Source organism: Acinonyx jubatus, chromosome D4 (assembly GCF_027475565.1).
Source record: "Acinonyx jubatus isolate Ajub_Pintada_27869175 chromosome D4, VMU_Ajub_asm_v1.0, whole genome shotgun sequence".
Taxonomy (NCBI): Eukaryota; Metazoa; Chordata; class Mammalia; order Carnivora; family Felidae; genus Acinonyx; species Acinonyx jubatus.
Genome location: NC_069391.1, coordinates 54,380,766 through 54,392,195, shown reverse-complemented (window position 1 = coordinate 54,392,195; position 11,430 = coordinate 54,380,766). Strand labels below are relative to the sequence as shown.

The 11,430-nt window shown below is 39.7% G+C and overlaps 1 long non-coding RNA gene across 1 annotated transcript; it reads right to left on the bottom strand.

Annotated features, from left to right (window-relative positions):
- Positions 1-1,774: 1,774 nt before the first annotated feature.
- Positions 1,775-3,620, bottom strand: LOC106976838 (uncharacterized). The gene is made up of 2 exons (XR_008290775.1): positions 2,435-3,620; positions 1,775-2,333 (listed from the first exon to the last, which is right to left on the bottom strand). It is a non-coding gene; the product is annotated as an uncharacterized LOC106976838 (long non-coding RNA).
- Between the last annotated feature and the right edge of the window lie 7,810 nt (positions 3,621-11,430).

Below are 11,430 nucleotides of genomic sequence, written 5' to 3'. Positions count from 1 at the left end.
ACTAACTAACCGTAAAAAATTTATTAAAAGACAAAAATGTTCCCTCACCACTCCTTTTAAACGTTGTACTCAAAGTCCTAGCTAACACAGTAAGACAAGAACAGGAAGTAAACAGACAAAATCAAAAGCTGGTGGGAAAAACACCTTGGGAGACAGCTTGGAAGTTTATTCCAAAACTAAGCCATACAACCCAGCAATTGTGTTCCTTGGTATTTATCCAAAGGGGTTGAAAGCTTACATCCGCACAAAAACTGGCACACTGATGCTTATAGCAGTTTTATGTGTAATTGCCAAAACTTGGAAGCAACCAAGATGCCCTTCATTAGGTGAGTGGCTAAGCTGTGGTATATCCAGACAGTGGAATGTTCTTCAGTGCCAAAAAGAAATGAGCCATCAACTCATGAAAAGACATGGAAGGACCTTAAACTCATATTACTACGCGAAAGAAGCTCATCTGAAAAGGCAACATAATGTATGATCCCAACTATAGGACATTGTGGAAAACAATAAACTATGAATACAGTAGAAAGATCAGGGGTTTCCAGGGGTCAAGAGAGATGGGGAGGAGTAGGTAGAGCATGGGATTTTAAGACCAAGAAACTACTCTATATCCTATAATGGTGGATACAGGTCATTACATATTTGTCTAAAGCCGTAGAATGTACAACGTCAAGCGTGAACCATTATGACAACTACAGACTTGACGGGATTATGGTGAGTCAATGCAGTTGATCAACTGCAACCAATGTACCACTCTGGTGGGGATGTGCATCATGGGGGAGGCTCTGTGTGGGGGCAGAGTACACAGGAAATTTCCGTACCTTCCCCTCAATTTTGCTGTGAACCTAAAGCCACCAAATCTTACAAATAAACTGAAAAATAAAATTGCTTTCACTGTGGCTGGGGGAATGTGGAGAATGGAAAACCAGAGCATACCTTTCTGGAAAGACCTCCCCAAAGGAACAAAGAAACACAGATTCAAATATGGAGAACAAATTGGTGGTTACCAGAGGGGAGGGGTTGGACGACAGTCAGAGTAGGTAAAGGGGATTAAGAGATACAAACTGCAAATAAGTCATGGGGATGAAAAGAACAGCATAGGGAATATAGTCAATAATACTGTAATAACGTTGTATTATGACAGATGGTGACTATACTTATCATCTTGAGCAATGTATAATGTATAGAATTATCTAATCATAGGCCATATACCTGAAACTAATATAACGATGTAGGTCAACCACATTTCAATTAAAAAAAAAAAAGACCTCCCCACGTAGCCATATTGATACACTCTGGGGCGCTTCTTGAAAAACTCCTTCAAGGTGCCCTTGAAAGTTCCTCGAAAACCACTGCTGAATCACATGGAATGAATGATTCAGATCTGTGTTACTTGTAAGTCACTGCGATAGTCTGTTTCTGAAGGCTAGGCATTGGGTGCCAATGCACTGACTTCAGGAATTTAAGAGTTAAAGAACTCTAGCCTCAAAGGCTCCTTCCCTCTCCAAGATTTACATCTGCTATTCTAGAAGTCTAGGATTCCATTCTTTTCTAACTTAATTAGGGCTGGGAGTTTAAAGACAGCATCAAACATTTTGATATTTGTCCATCCCTCCATCTCCCAGGGTAAAGAGGCTGTTTTGTTTAGGGGGCTCTCGCGTGCCAGAAGTCACTGGTAATGAGTCTGATAATTATACTCCTGCTGCTGAGAACCTAGACCTGCCCATTCTTTCACCCTCTTTCAATTCCGACGTGTGGTTTTGGGTTTTTTGGGTTTTGTTTTTTTTTTACAATATTAACTTTTCACATAACTGCTAGGAATTGCAGGGAGCAGACAGCTGCAGCTCAAAGTGGTAAAACAAAGGAAAGGAGGAGAAAGGAAAAAAAACTCCACTGCTGAGGCTGTTTTTTTTTTCTTGGTTTTTTTTCTTTTTTTTTAAGGGAAGGAGAAAAAGATTTTGTATTTCATAACAGAGAGCATTACAACGATGCAGCCACACACAATGAAAACCTTGTGTTTTATTAAAATGAAAAAGCTTGCTCAAGGCCTCCATTACTCATTTCCGGACAGAATGGCAAAACTTCAAGTTTGAAAAGACTCAAGTAGCTGCAATCAAACTTTCCCTGGTAGCAGCTGATAACACAGCACTTTCCAGAAACCCATTTTGCCGAGCGTGCAGCTCAGGCTCTTTTCGGGACTCCCGGAGGCTGAGCTCTGCACAAAAGGGGTAGCCGCAGAGAAACCCAGAAACCCTTGGGGCTGGAAGAGTCTTCCCCACTCTCGGAGGGTGAGAACCAACAGGCGACTCAGGCAGCGAGGATAACCGCCGTACCTACCGGGATGCAAAGTCAACATTTCACTACCCCGTGTCCTCCCACTGCGAAAAAAAAAAAAAAAGGACGAGGGCAAAGCCGCCCCCCGAAACCTGCTCACCCAGTTCATTTTCCCAGTCAACTGGAGGGCCGGTGTTCAGAGACACGGAGGAAGACGTCAGGTAGCAAACAGCAAACCTCATGCCAGTTTCTCATTTAAGTTGGGGAACAGGCACCTGGTCTTCATTAACATTGCTGCTGTACTTAATGCGTTGCAGGTGTGAAAGTGTGTGGCTGAAATCTGACAAAACACCTGTCTTTTGTGGCACCATTAGATCTGCCTAGTGTGGGACACGACCCCCTCGGGTGTGCTTTCTCCAGCCTTGAAAGCCACAGTAAGCATTGTCCTGTAATTACAAAATCAGAGTCATCATTGCTGGGAAGAATTCCTTAACAAATTATACCTAATTAGTCTGAAATTACCTTTAATTCATGGTGAAACCATAGGCTTAACTGTGTTCTATAACACCTTCCTTTTTATCTTTATGCAAATATGATTATACACTATCAAACTGGCACCACCAGGCATAAAAAACAGCTGCAGCTAGTTCTTTGGTTACTAAATGGGAACTGGACGGGTGCCATTGATTATGTTTTCTGGAATGCTGCATCAAAAAAAAATAATAATAATATCAGCCAGTTCCTTCCCTGCGAGCTCCAGTCTTCTTCCCCGCCCACAGGATCCTAATTGAAAGCTTCGAGATTGATCTCCCTTGCCCAACCCCCCCCACCTCCTCACCACATTTACTGCAGACACACGTGTACATCTTCTGCCGCCCAATCTTTTAGGATGTCATTAAGTGTCAAAACATGTCTCATTTTATTTCTGATCACGGCATCTTATCATATGGCTTCTTCAATTCTCATTCCCATCTCAGAGCTTCAGGAACCTTTTGATTCCATGCTCTTTGGTTCGCGTACTTTGGTTTCAAAGATTACTTGACTAGGAGGGGGTCGTCTAAAAGCTTCACATATACTCCTTCTTGAATCCTGGCGACGAGCCCAGGCACTAGGACTACTGTTATCATCCCCCTTTTGTAGATGAGGAAACTGAGGCAGAAAGAGCTTATGTATCTTGCATGAAGTCAGCCAGCCAGAAGAGACAAAGCCCAGATTCTGACTCAAGCCATCTGTCTCTGGTTTGCTCTTACCCACTATGATGTGCACTGTCAGTGATGCCCATGGTCTCTCTGTTTGACACTGACCATTTTCAATTCTCCTGTAACACTGAACATACCACTGTAGGAATTTTTATCAGAGGAAGAAATCATGACCATCTCCTTGCCTGGTTCCATACACTTAGTATAGTGGTTATATTTCCTTCCCTACGCCCCAGGAAAGCATTTTGAGAACCAAAAGCTTGTTTTCTGTTTCTATCAAAACCAAACGATGTTTGCATGTTATCACTAGTACTGGGGTGTGTGTGTGTGTGTGTGTGTGTGTGTGTGTGTGTGTGTGTGTCTTAATTGGATTATACTTGGGTAACTTTTGCTCTAGTATGAAGAATTTTCGAGATACTTTCTCAAAGTAAGCCAGAGTTTAATTCTCCGGAAATCAATTAAAAATACAAAATCCTTCTTGAGAGTTTTAAGGTCTGCTTCTTCTTCCTCCATTCTCTGGATAATTCCTTGGAAAGTCAGCCTTGGCCTTCAGTCATTCCCATCCTACAAACAACAGCGGACCATGTTATTCCTGACTTCAACCCAACCCCAGCTTCTGTGAAGACTGTTAACTTTAAAAAAGAAACTCGGACCACATCTAGGTTACTTTTCAGCAAGCTATGCTTTTGCAAGTAAAAAAAAAAAAAAAGAAGACATCAATTTCTTGAACAATTTCAGGCACGGTATGCAAAGCCGAACACGTATCAGGGGCAGACATTGTACCAGGCACCTTTGCAGGAGGTCCTGACAGTGACCTGGAAGGCAGTGGTGAACTGGTTAAAAAAATAATTACAACAGGACCAGCAATAAGGTTTTGGCTGAACACTCCTTTTGCTCAGTACCAACCAATTAAAATAAAAGCATTTTCTTGATGGTTGTTCATAACAGATATCCAGACCCATCTGTGGCTATTTTATTTATGGCTTTGCTGTTCTTCGCCAACAACAAGTTGGCTAAAAATCAGATTTTAGAATCTTAATCAGAATCAAAACATTGTCTTCTCATTTGACGCCTCCATTCAAGTTCACGTTACTGCCGTGTGGAAATGGAATCTGCTTTCGGGAGGCCGACCCTAACTCCTGCGCCATGGTAATCTACACAGCCAGCCCACAGCTGTGGGATGAGCTGTATTTCTTTACAGTATTTTTATTAGGCTGATTCCCACAAGTTTAAGAACGTTGTAATTGGAGACACTTCAGGGTCACATTAGACTGAGCCCAATAAAATAGGAGGAGGAAACTGAACTCTGCTCACCCCTTCCCATGAAGTTTAGAATTTTCAACTCCTTTCAAAGCAGAGGATGTCCCTTTCCAAGTCTTTCAAGTTTTGTAAACACTGCAAGTGCTACTGGCCTCCTTTTAATCAGTAAGGGCCGCCAGCTTACGTTTATTATTCCTAATTATTAGACCCTCTGCAAGAGAACACTAGGGCCGACAATTTATATTAGTAATGGCTCAACCTGATTGGTCAGCGGTGTAATCCCCTCCTCCTTTTTTTTCCTACTCTTATTGTTTATGATCATCTCTAACCTTCACACTTCGCTGTGCCGTGTCCTTCCCCCCCCCCCCCCCCGACTAATGACTTTCTATGACACTATTTCGCGGTTTGGAATTACGGTAACCATGGCTGGGTCCACATGACGCTGAAACATCCTGTGGGGAAAGGTGGAAATTTGGTTCAACATCTGGATGTTTGAGCTGCAGAAAGCCAAACATCTGGATGTTCCCAAATATTTTTTTTTTCAAATATTTGGAAACAGCCACAGATTTTTCCCCCATGTAGACAAACCATCCAGATGATAAACCGAATGCTTCTTTTTTCATCTGGGTATTTGACCACTGAGTTTTCTCTGAGTCTTCTGGGTAAGAGTATCCATCTAGCTGTTTTGTAAGGCTGTTATTTACACCCAAAGAAGGGGGCGGGGGGGCACATCCTCTAGCTCCAAGGCCCATCTTTACAGTTTTTCAGTAATTTTCAGTAGGTTTGCAATAATTTCACCAGTCCGAAACACAAATTACATCTTTTAAAGAAAAATCTCTTCACCACCCCGTCTATCCTTAAATCTAGGAAGAGTTAAGTGTTGGATCTCAGCAAAGGGCGTTTCTTAATCCAGTTTTCACACCTTACGAGGATATTTTTGTTGCCACTAGAAGTTCTTTTTGAGGCTCCTGTCTCTATTTCTTTCCCAGAAATTCTCGTTTGGTCTCCTCCAGGAGTCTTGCTTCCAGAGACTGACACAGCTCATCTAGGAGGTGGATATATTAAAACACTCAACTCTTGGGGCACCTGGGCTGCTCAGCCAGTTCGGTGGCCAGCAAATGACAGAAAATAAAACGGGGCCCCACAAGCGACTCGCAGTAGGACCTGAAAAGCCCCGAGGCTCACGGAAGCCACTCCCCTCTTCTCTCTCTGCTGTCAAGCGGCCACCCCTCTGCCTACTGTCCATCATCTCTCTGTGCCTTGGTTTCTTCACATACAAAAGGAGGAAAGGGATAGTATCTACCTTAAAGGTAGATCTCTTAGAGAATGCCTGTCACATAACGAACACACAATAAACGGCACGCATTGTTGTTGCTGTTGATTATTTATTCTCTTCACAAACCATCTCTCTGGCTTGCTCAGCGCCAGTGACTTCTGAATCCCCACATTGAAATGACAGCCCAGCCCCCAGCTCCCCAGGTTTGTCTGTTTGTCTGATTCCTGTTCTCTCGGTCAACCGGTGATTTTGAACTCAATTTGAGATTCTCAGGGGAGCAGATCTAATGAGCCCAGCTTGGGGCAGGTGTGTACCTCTGGCCCTGTCAGCTGTCACCTGCCCAGGGAGGCCGTGGTGCCCGTTCACTCATTCCTGAGTGCCTGGGCAAATTCTTAGGGAAAGGAAGAAAGGGAGAAAACAGAGGACATTCCCAATGCAGGTATCCAAATATTTAACTTGGTCATCATCTGTCCTTATAGTCTAAAGTTAGAACATACAGCTGAGCATAATATTAGCATAATACAGGTAGACTTATGAGATTTTGGTTTTTTTCATACGTTTTATACATATATTGTGCTTTTTACAAATATAAAATTATACTCTGCATTTCGTCTGCAGTCACTTTTTTCCCACTTACTAACCTACTGTGAACATTTGTCATGTTGCTAAGTATTTCTCTGCAATCTTTCCCTTAATGGCAACATAGGATTGATTAAATAAAAATAAAGCCTAATATAATACAATAACATGTTATTGAATAGTGAGATGATTTCAATTTTATAACTTACAATGGGCACTCTAACATAGTCTCGTTTGCATAAATCATTTTTTATCTTTAATGAAACAAGAAGTAAATGTATACATGATCATTTTATTTTCGGTTTCATTTGGATTATCTAGGGGATTATCTATTTTCTTTTCTTTTTGTTCAAAGAAACACCTCTTGGGGCGCCTGGGTGGCGCAGTGGGTCAAGCGTCCGACTTCAGCCAGGTCACGATCTCGCGGTCCGTGAGTTCGAGCCCCGCGTCAGGCTCTGGGCTGATGGCTCAGAGCCTGGAGCCTGTTTCCGATTCTGTGTCTCCCTCTCTCTCTGCCCCTCCCCTGTTCATGCTCTGTCTCTCTCTGTCCCAAAAATAAATAAACGTTGAAAAAAAAATTCAAAGAAACACCTCTTGGGTGTATTTATCATCCATCCGTCATTTAGCCAAGCTTCAAGGGGGGTTAAGCTAAGTGAGTCAAAGATAAAAGTCAAGGACATGGTAAGATTCCAGGAGCTGATGAGAACATTTGTTGCCTATATCATCATTATTATTAATATTTTAGTGAAATTAATGGTCTGTTCTTCTGGCCACATCAAACTTTCTGAGAATCCTAACCTATTCTGCAAGAGGCAAACCATCACGGCTATGTCATCTACCTGCTTACAGAGTACAAAGTTTAATATGGGACTGATAAATAAATATTGTCAATTATATTACCCCAACGTTAATTTATTTATTTTGCCTTCTCCGTGTGTCAAGTAGAGAAGCCGAACAGAGTTTCTTACTACTATTGGACCTGACCATTTCTTCTTGTTTCGTAACGTTTTTCTGCATTATCTACTGCCATGATATATTCAGTACCTATTATAAATTCATTGCAGATTGAGACTTCAAATGATTACCTTGACTTTCTTTGTCCTATTCATTATTACTTGACATAAATTCTGCTCAGCCATATGCTAATATTGCTAACCCTACTTTATGTGTCTGAACTGGCCCAAGATATTGCTGCCCAAACTTTTATTTATTTACTTATTTTTACCTTTTTGCACTCCTTTAATATAGCAAACACTACGGGGCTGCTGTAGTTCTGTCCTTCTGAGCAGGATTTGTACTATTTATACTAATCAGAACTGATTCGTTTTACTAAAAGAAAAATGTCCATACAAATTCTATCATGGCTCTCGTACAAACATAGACATGAACGCACATTAAATATGTTCTTGAACTCACGAAGGAACCGGACAGATGTCATCACCAGTTCAAAAGAGAATGTGGAGAACAGGCACATTTATTGATCAGGAATATTGACATGGATGTGCAAATGGGGGCAAAATGGTTTTGGGGGGCTGTGGGGAGGCAGTTCAGCAGATCAGGTCAGGACAGAATTTGCATGTTTATAGATCAGAATTAATTTGCACTGATATCAGTTACCTACAATTTACAGTTCTAAAATGACTCAAACAAAAGGAGAGGCTAGAATTAGTTAACCTGGAAGGGCGTGCTCTATGGAAACAAGGCATAGATTTCCAGTAAAGCACACATTTTCCTACCATTTTCTTCCTGTAACTTTTGATACTTTCGTTTTTTTTTCAATCCTTCCTCGCTGTTTTATTTTCTATTTTCTTCAAGTGATTTTTCTCCCTCTCTTCCCTCTACTTATTTATAAGAAATTACTCTCCCACTGGTTATATTTTTCAACCATGTATAGAAATTATTTTCCTCTAATTATTAACTTTAAGTGGAAACAGATTTCTTACATGAGAAAATGACAACTTTTTTGTGATACACTCCAGGATTTGAGGTCTAGTTTCTTGCTTATATTATATTACATATATATATAATTAATAATATTATATAATTAATTATATAATTATAATCAATAATTATATAGTCCATTTATAATTAATAATTGTATAAATAATATAATTATAATTATAATCATATAAATAATATAATTATTAACACTTATTATTTCCTTAATTTACCATTAAACTTTATGTTTTTTTGGTAATACCCCTCATCTCTCTGAATTTTATTACTTCTTTTTTCTTGAGTGTGTGTGTTATGTGCATGTGTGTCCATCTCGTAATTGTTAGAAAATTTTGTGTATATTTTTAAAAGAAAGCGTACATGCACTTTTTGTTTTGTGGGCTTTTGTATCTCCAATAAAATGTTTCTGTTATTTTTGAATGTGAATAAAGCCTAGCTATAGTATAGACATCTTCAGTTATAATCTCCCCCCCCCCCCACCTCCACCCCCTGCCATTTAAAACTCTTAGGAAATCACTTCATAGACTTCTGGTGATTTGTAGTACAGAGGAAATATCTGAGGCTAGACGGGTTTTATTTTTTCTTTTGTAGACAACTAGTCTTTTCTGCCTAGATGCATGTCAGCTTGATATTTATTTTCATCTTGAAGTTTAAGACTTTCATCAGAAGGCATCCATTCTTTGAATTACTTTTATTAATATTTTCTGGGGTTTGTTGATCTCACTCAGTTCGTATAACCAGAACTTTGTCCACTAGCCCAGCCAAATGTTATTTATTTTTTTTCAAATATTGCTTCCCTTCTATCTATTCTGACATCCCCTTCAGTAACACGTGCTCTCTCTAAGCCAGATCTCAGAAATACATCCTCTAAATTACTTACCTCATCTCATTGTCCTAATTCTTTGTCACTTACCTCTGCATTCTGGGAGATTTTTATCAAGCATATATTGCATAACCTTGATTTGATTTACTATGGTGTTATTTCTACTCCTACTGCATTTTTAAACTCTGTTCTTAAGTATTTACTTTAAAATAGGGGTGTTTTTTGTAACTCATTTGAAATTTCTGCTTGCCTTTCACCTCAATTCCAATTTCAAGTCTGTTTACTATATCATCATCTCATCTTGCAAGTTTTATTTTATAAAACTCATGGTTTTCCAATATTTGCAAAACCACAAACTAGTTTATAAAATATATTTGTTTTCTTCAATGACTTTTGTCAAATATGTTTTTCTGCATAAATCCTATGATCCAAGTTGTGTGTGTGTGCATGTGTGTGCATGCATGTGAAGTGATGTGGTGTGTGTGTGTGTGTGTGTGTGTGTGTGTGTATTTGTATGTATTCAAAAAGCTAAAACCTCTGGAGGAAAAGAGCAAAAGGAGCCCAGCAAGATAATTAGTAACACATAACCCCGGAAAGTATCATCCTTGATTATTCTAGGTGCTTCTGAAAATAGAATTGCAAGGGGAAAAAAACCTACACAAAATAAGGCTAAAAACAGGAGAAATGTTGAAAATCTTTGTAAGAATTTCCTCTGACACTCCATTTATTCAGCCAAGCCCTAGAGGGCCATTCCTGGTAAGATTATGTCTCTGCAGAGACAAAACCAGTGAGAATCCAGGATCAGAGTCCTCGGACATAGCTGAAGGTAAAGGTGAGATATCATCCTGAAAATGGAAATGGGAGGCCAGGCAAACCACACGAACTAAGCTAGGGGACCACCCCCCCAAACCCATAAGAGAGAGTGGAGGCTTCCTCTCTAAAAATAGCACCCCTCCCCACCCAAAAAAAGACCATCGATAATGACACTCCAAGGCTACCAGCTGACAAGCCCTGCACAGGACAATTTCAATCTTCATTTTACATACAAACATACGGCCAAAGTTCACCACACATTTGAGAAAAGCCTCTGACAGGAAAGACTGGCTAAAATAAACAAATAAAATACACTTGGAGGAAACAAAGACAATGAAGCAAGCAGAAAAAAATGTTTAGAAAAAATTTTAGATAGTATTAATAGTCTCAAAGTAGTCAGAGAAGGTTTTTGTATCACGAAATGACAACATGCTGGCCTTTTTAAAAGCAACTTTCAGAGAACAAGTAAATAAAAAATGTTTTAAAAGATGAGAAGATAGTGGAGAAAATCTCCAGAAAGTGAAGCAACCACACAAGAAAAGATGCAAAATAGGAGGGAAAACATTAATACAATCAGAGGAGTCTAAGAGGACCAACGTGTAAATAACAGGAATTCTAGAAGAAGGAAAATAAAAGAAGATCAAGAAATTATTAAAGCGATAACACAATAAAAGTTGCCGTCTCCAAATAAAATGGGTTTCCAGATTATGAAAGTCCAAGTGCCCAGCATATTAAATAAACCAACGACAGGAAACGTCTTTGTGCAATTTCAGAATACTGGAGATAATGAGAAGAGCCTAAAGGTTCCCAAAGAAAAATAATAAGTCATTTGAGAAAAGTGGCAGATAAAAATAGCATTTGAGTTAGCAACATCAGCAGCTAAATGGTGAAGGAGGAAGGTCTTCCAAATCCTGTCAGCAATTATTTCCAAGTCAGAACCCCAATTCCAGCCAAATTATAAATCAAATATCAAAGCCAAATGAGAATCATTTCAGGCTTTCAAGGTCTCTGAAAATGTTTCTTCTATGCTCCTTTTTGCAGAAAGTCATTTGTACATGCGCTCCATCAAAAACAAAGGAGCAAGCCACAAAAGAGGAAAACATAGAAATCTGAAAACTAAAGGTCTCATACAGTTAGAGACTAAGGTAAATGTCGAAACTGGCGAAGGGATATCCCAAGACAACATCTGTGCAGGAAGCCTAGAGAGATAGAGAGAGAGAGAGAAAATGGAGTGCGCAGGAGCTATATGT